Source organism: Phyllostomus hastatus, unplaced genomic scaffold (genome assembly GCF_019186645.2).
Source record: "Phyllostomus hastatus isolate PE091 unplaced genomic scaffold, TTU_PhHast_1.1 phas_contig_304, whole genome shotgun sequence".
Lineage (NCBI taxonomy): Eukaryota > Metazoa > Chordata > Mammalia > Chiroptera > Phyllostomidae > Phyllostomus > Phyllostomus hastatus.
This window is the reverse complement of record NW_025333845.1, coordinates 1,672,231-1,678,624: the sequence shown is the minus strand read 5'-3', so window position 1 is coordinate 1,678,624 and position 6,394 is coordinate 1,672,231. Positions and strand designations below refer to the sequence as shown.

The 6,394-nt window shown below is 35.1% G+C and overlaps 1 long non-coding RNA gene across 1 annotated transcript; it reads right to left on the bottom strand.

Annotated features, from left to right (window-relative positions):
- Nucleotides 1–2,362: 2,362 nt before the first annotated feature.
- LOC123819325 lies at nt 2,363–5,852 on the bottom strand. The gene is made up of 3 exons (XR_006785801.1): nt 5,816–5,852; nt 3,633–3,674; nt 2,363–2,421 (listed from the first exon to the last, which is right to left on the bottom strand). It is a non-coding gene; the product is annotated as an uncharacterized LOC123819325 (long non-coding RNA).
- Nucleotides 5,853–6,394: the final 542 nt, after the last annotated feature.

Here is a 6,394-nt window from a genome sequence, read left to right as displayed (position 1 = left end):
AATTTTTATTGAGAAGTGGGCTAGAAATCCTCCAAGTACATGAAGGCATTTTGCTGCAGATAGACTTTATTCATATAGCACATTTTCTAACTGAATTGGCAGAGGATATCATGCAGGAAAGTTGTTCAGCTGTATTTCACTCAGGGGAGCACCAATAAATGGACTTAAGCCTTCATGTCTGTGATAAAGGATGTTCAAGGAGGAAACAAGAATAACAGTACTGCTTTGAATAGCTAATCCTCATAATAAATAAATGAAGTATAAAAAAGTATGTTTGATAACAGCATTTTGTTTCCTATGTAAGCAACATGGAGGGAAACTAGAGAAATAAAAACAAATCCAAGAAATTAAAAATAGCTGATTTTGAATTTTGTGAGTGAAATAAAGCAAATGAATAACTTATTGAAATTACTATTAAAAATATTTTCTAGGGACAGTCATTTTACAAAGGAAAAAGTGTAAATGGCTAGTTCATACTCCACAATTTGGGTTGAACAGTTGAATGCCATAATATTTTAAAACAGTTTTTTTTTTGGAAAAAACAGTGGCTGGTTGTACCCAATTCTATAAGCATCATTCTCAAATATAACATTCCAGACAAGGCCTTAGTGCATAAACAATTTTTTCCAATTACATTTAGTAAAAAACGTGAGTAGATTCCTATTGAACTGATGCAAATAACTTTCCATTTAAAACTAAAATATTTAATAAAAGTTTTGGAATTTGGGAGGGTGGGTTAGGTATGGAGAATAAGATATGATTTAAAAATTTTCCATTTCAATGCATAAACCCAGAATCTAATAAATGTGTGTGTTATAGATAACTTAATAAGAAAGAGAAAGGGCTACTCTATACATATCCAGGAAATAGAACATTGAAACATCAACAATATTCCAAATAGTTACAATCATCTCTCATGAGTTCATTCAGTTCTATATAATCCATTCTTGTTCCACTGGACCTTGGGTTAGCAGTATCATGAATATGAACTCATTGGTCTCTTGACTCAAAAGAGTTTTGGAAATCCTGACTCTGCCCACTAAAATCTGTTTAAATGATGACATCAGAGACCTGTGCTCAGGATCTATTCTTTGAAGTGTCAATAGTTTGAAGGACCAAGTACAGTCTTGTTCCACAGGCTCTGAGATTATGCTTCTTTGCTGAAGATATGAACTCTGGTCTGCAGCTGATTGCAGAGCCTTCAGGGTAGCATCGAGTAACACAAAAACTATATGTAGGTGCTAAAGACTTAAAATGACTGGTAATAAATCCGAAGAAGGTTCATAATAAGAATGACATTACTGACAGGAAAATTTGGTGGTTTCTGTGTCATGAAAGAAAAAGCTAATGCAAATCAATCAATCAATCAACCTTTAGATGCAATATCTGTAAGGACAATGATTAAGGCTATTTTCAAAGAAGATGGTGAATATCACATCTAATTTATAATAATAAATGAACATACAGAATTTACAGAGGAAAAAGACATACAAAATTCCTGAATCATAATGTATATACTGTATTTTACTGTGCATAATGCACACCCACGTTTCTGTGTGCATTATGCATGAGATTATTGTACCCATGGCATGTAATCATTATACCCATGTATAATGTGCATCCTTATTTTTCCCTCAAAAACTTGGGCAAAGGAGTGCACATTATACATGGCAAAATACTGTACACACAAATATGCAATATGCAATATACTCAGAATATACCAAGAATTTGTTAAGAATATCTAGTCAAGCCCTGGTTGGTGTGGCTCAGTGGGTTGAGTGCTGGTCTGCAAACCAAAGGGTCCCAGGTTTGATTCCCGGTCAGGGCACATGCCTGGGTTGAGGGCCAGGTCCCTGGTAGGGGGCACGTGAGTGGCAGCCACACATTGATATTTCTCTCCCTCTCTTTCTCCCTCCTTTCCCCTCTGTCTAAAAACAAAATAAACAAAATCTTAAAAAAAAGAATGCCAAGCCAAGAGATTCTTTTAAACATTTGTTTTAATTAAAGTCTACAGATAAATCTGATGTTTATCCCCAAATGAAAACCACTGGACTAGAAGATGTGATTCAAATTAAAAAAGTAAGATTCTACTGGAGTAAACATTTTAAATAATAACAAACATTATGACTCAAAACATCATATTGTCTAACATCAGGCAAAGCACTGTCAGGACACTGATAGTTAAAAAACTTGACAAATCTCCCGGGACTACCCGTGAAGCATTCGAGACCTAAAGTATTGACATTAATAATATTTTACCTTTAATTTAACTTAGGAAAGCCTGGGCATCTTTTACAATTTGATGACTTTCCATGAAACATATTAACAGTAACATAACAAATAAAATTGAATTATTTTTAATACCTGTGTTTGATGAAGTAAAGGAGCATCTCTGAATTTCAGGGAGGCAACAATCAAAAGCTGTCAAGAGATTTGAACACTTAAGATAGAATCATAGGTTCCTGAGACATTGTAGTTGGCTCCATTCGAAAGTGACAATGAAACATCTAAAAATAAGTGCAAACTGTAATATGATTGTAAAGAACATTAGTTCTTTCATAAGTGAGAAATCTTTGCATTTTAAAAATAGTCAAGAATGTAATAAAGTTAACATAAAGTGTAGAAAATTATTCTGGTAAGACAGAATCTTTTGCAACCTAGACAAATTACACAGAACAAAGTTTTCACATTGTAGGTGAAGGCAATCAGCAGTAAGCCAGGGAAACTGGACCATCAAAACTGAGCGAACTTTGCTAAGATTTTAACACCTTTCATGGTTTTCAGACTCAGGTTTTATAAACCAAGGCAAATAAAAGTAGAATGGTGGCTTCATAGGGTCTGAGGCAGGGCTGGGGGACAAGGAGTTTCAGTTTGGGAAGGCGAAAAGTTTCTGGGATGAATGGTGGTTATGGCTACACAACAGTGTGAATATACTCAGTGCCACTGAACTGTACACTTAGAAAGTTAAAATGGTTAAATTGTTTCCAAGGTTTGCCATTCACTGTGTTCTTTTATGTTCTGGAATAAACTCATACTTTATTTTAGGATGCATCTCAGGGCATCTGCAATGTCAGAACTAATTTTATAATGTTATACAATGTTATTAATATGCAAATGCTTTTGCTGTTATCTCCATATGATTTAATCAGTAAGAATTATAAACATTTCTCAATTTTGATTTCTAATATGATTAATACAGTGGAACCTCAGTTCTTGAACTTAATTTGTTCTGAAAGGCTGATTGAGAAGTGATTTGTTTGAGAACTAAATCATTTTTTCCCATTGAAAATAATGTAAATTAAATTAATCTGTTCCAGGCCCCCAAATGATTCTGCTTTAACCTTTCTTATATATATTACACATCTAATATACTATTTAATGTATATATAAACACTTAAAAAAGGGACATGGAATGTAAATGTACAATTTAACAAAAAGGAAATGAAATGTATCAGCATGAAAGGCTTGTCGGGTCAAGAACCAAAGTTTTATTTGACAACCAAGATATTTTTTCCTTGAACAATTTGGTTGAGAATCGAATCATCTAGATAGGAGACATCCAAGAACTGAGGTTTGACTACAGTTGACATCCCAACTCCTCCAGGCCCCAGCACACATACACATACACTTACTTTTTAAGGTTTTCAATATGTTTCCAGAGTGCAAAGGAAGCTCTGGAGACAAAACAGACACATGTGGATCCTGAGAAAGGAGACATCTACCAAGAAGGGCTCCTGGTGACTTAACTGGGGTCAAATTGAAAACAGCGGAGCCTAACAGCCATTTCTCAAGCAAACCACACTTCAGGGAGAAGCCTGCACTGAACTAACTACCAGCCTCTGCACCAAACTGCCTGCCTGCACTGCGTTTCTGCCATCTGAGTCAGTCCTTATAAAGGACTTCCTGGAATCCTATTTTAACCAATAAAACTGAGGTTTTCCCCATCCAGTCGGAGCTACACAGCTATATCTCCCAATCAAAAGTGGCTCTATTCTGACCAATCAAGACAGTGCCTTTTGGACCAATCAAACTACAAGGGTTTGGAGTCTTTATTTACATGAGGATGAATGAGAACAGGAGCTTCTGTCCATATTAGTCAGCTCCCCTCTGGCTCTGAGAGCACACTTTTCCTTTCTAGGCTGAGCTGAAACACAGAGGAGAGTAGAACAGACCAGGGCAGGGCAAAGCAGACCAGTCCAGTGAGGAGTGGAGCAGAGCTGTTTAGCTAGAGAGGGACCTGGACCCAGGGCTACCTCACAGCTGTGCTACTGCACAGTAGAGCTGTTCCACTGCTGTGCTGTTTTCACAGTCAGCCAATTGAGCTGTTTTGCACTGGATAAAGTTTTCTTCTTCACTGCACCCCAAATTGGGGATTCCTGTCAGTGTTGAATTAGTGCCAACAACCATCGACCATTGGTTGGCAGCAACGTAAAACCCTGAAAGCTATTGCTTTAGGACAAAATTATTTTTTTCTTGAAATACAACTATGTAAGTTGTATTTCTCCATTACTCCTCAATATAGCCACAACCACTAACATAAATTATAAGTTTTAACTAAAGCAACTTCTATTTCACAGAGAAAACTGGGGCAGAGGGGAAGTAGAGGGTAATTGTGAACACTGTTATATACCAGCTTTTCAGTTTTTCAATAGATTAGCAGGGCTCAAAAATGCATATAACAACTCTTCACAGCCACACACATACCGTTCCATATAGTACAACTTATCAAAGTGGTAAGAATGAGCACATTTATTAACAGACTCAAAGATAAAGCCTTTCTGTAGCATATGAATAAAAGAGGCAAACCCATAAACATAAAATTGTGCTGAATAATCAATGTTTCAATATTCTATTTACTTAATAATTTTGGTATCCAATGATTAGTCATTAATTAACTCCCTTTTAATATCAGTTCAAGGTTTAAGTTATGTAAACCTCTTAGAAATTATTTTCAAGCTGAAATACTACAAAACTAAATTACTGTTGAAATAAAAGGTATTTCAGAACAATGACTCAAGGTAGTTAAACACTATGAGTGTTTAATCTTAAACATTATGAGTAGTGTTAACTTATTTGTTCAGTAAATCTGCATATGCTTAGGAAAAAAATATATCCACATAGAATATTGTTAGGAATTATACTTAACATGAATAAATCAGAGAAAATAGAGCTGTCTTTAACAAATCCCATATTAAATTAGTCTCATTGTCCAAAGTTACACTTAAATTTGTAAACCTGAATTCTAAAATGTTATTGAGTTGGTTTCTATAAAAATACTTTATTAATGCATGGCATTTAAAGGTTTAAAGTTCAATTTCACTACTTTTTGGGAATTTTAGGAATATTCACTTTATTTAAACATTTATTTATCTCTCTCTGCCAATCATTAAAGAACTCCTTAATTGTGACTTTATAATCAAATTAATTACCATATTTTTCAGACTATAAGATGTACTTCCCCACCCCCCCAAATTTGTGAGGAATAATGGTTGTTAATGCTGCTGTTGAGTTCTGTTTATATTCACATTGGTGAAATATTATGTTATTTATGTTATTAAATATTTTACTACATTTTTTGCTTCAAATTTTTTTTTTGCATTTTCCCCCTCTAAAACCTAGGTGCATCTTATGGTCTGAAAAATACAGCAATACTCCCTGGAGTTAGAAAGTCATTGCTCATTCACACAATGAGGGAGAAAGGCCTTACTAAACTACAGGCACATAGACACACAGAGACAAATAAGGAGAGTTTATAGCTTCAATTCTAAAATTTCTGTCATAGGCAAAGGGTAAATACAGAAAAGTCAAATCTCACCAGTCCTGCTATGAAAGAGCTGTTCTTCCCAATCGGCACAGGACTTCTAATTGCTTTGGGTTCAAAATAGACAAACAGACAATAGGGCCAACAATCCAGATTTTTCAGTCTCCCATCCAACAGAGACTAGATCTCTATAATCCATTAATCCATTTACAGAGTTCACCAAGTGGTCAGACCATAAAAACAAATTCTCAGTCCCAGCCACCACTAATAAGCATTGGCTGTAAATGAACCAAAATGAAAACCAAAAACAAGATTAGTAGAGAGAAAAATTAAAATTCAAAAAATAGCAAAGATGCTTTGCCACTTTGGATTTACTTGTGGGAGCCAAGAAGCAATAAGCCAAGATGAGAAGTACCTAGGCTTAAGCAGCCCGTAGGAAGTATGCTCTCTGGTGACCAGGCCCTGTGAGGCCAGATGGCCATGAATCCATGGGCATCTTGGTGGAAGACCTCTAAAACTCTTAAAAGGCCATTTTCAAAAGAAGAAAAAAGTATGATTCTTATACACATATAAACAAGTATTAAAGATTTTATTCAATATATTAATCAGGGAACTAATGAAGTGTTATAACAA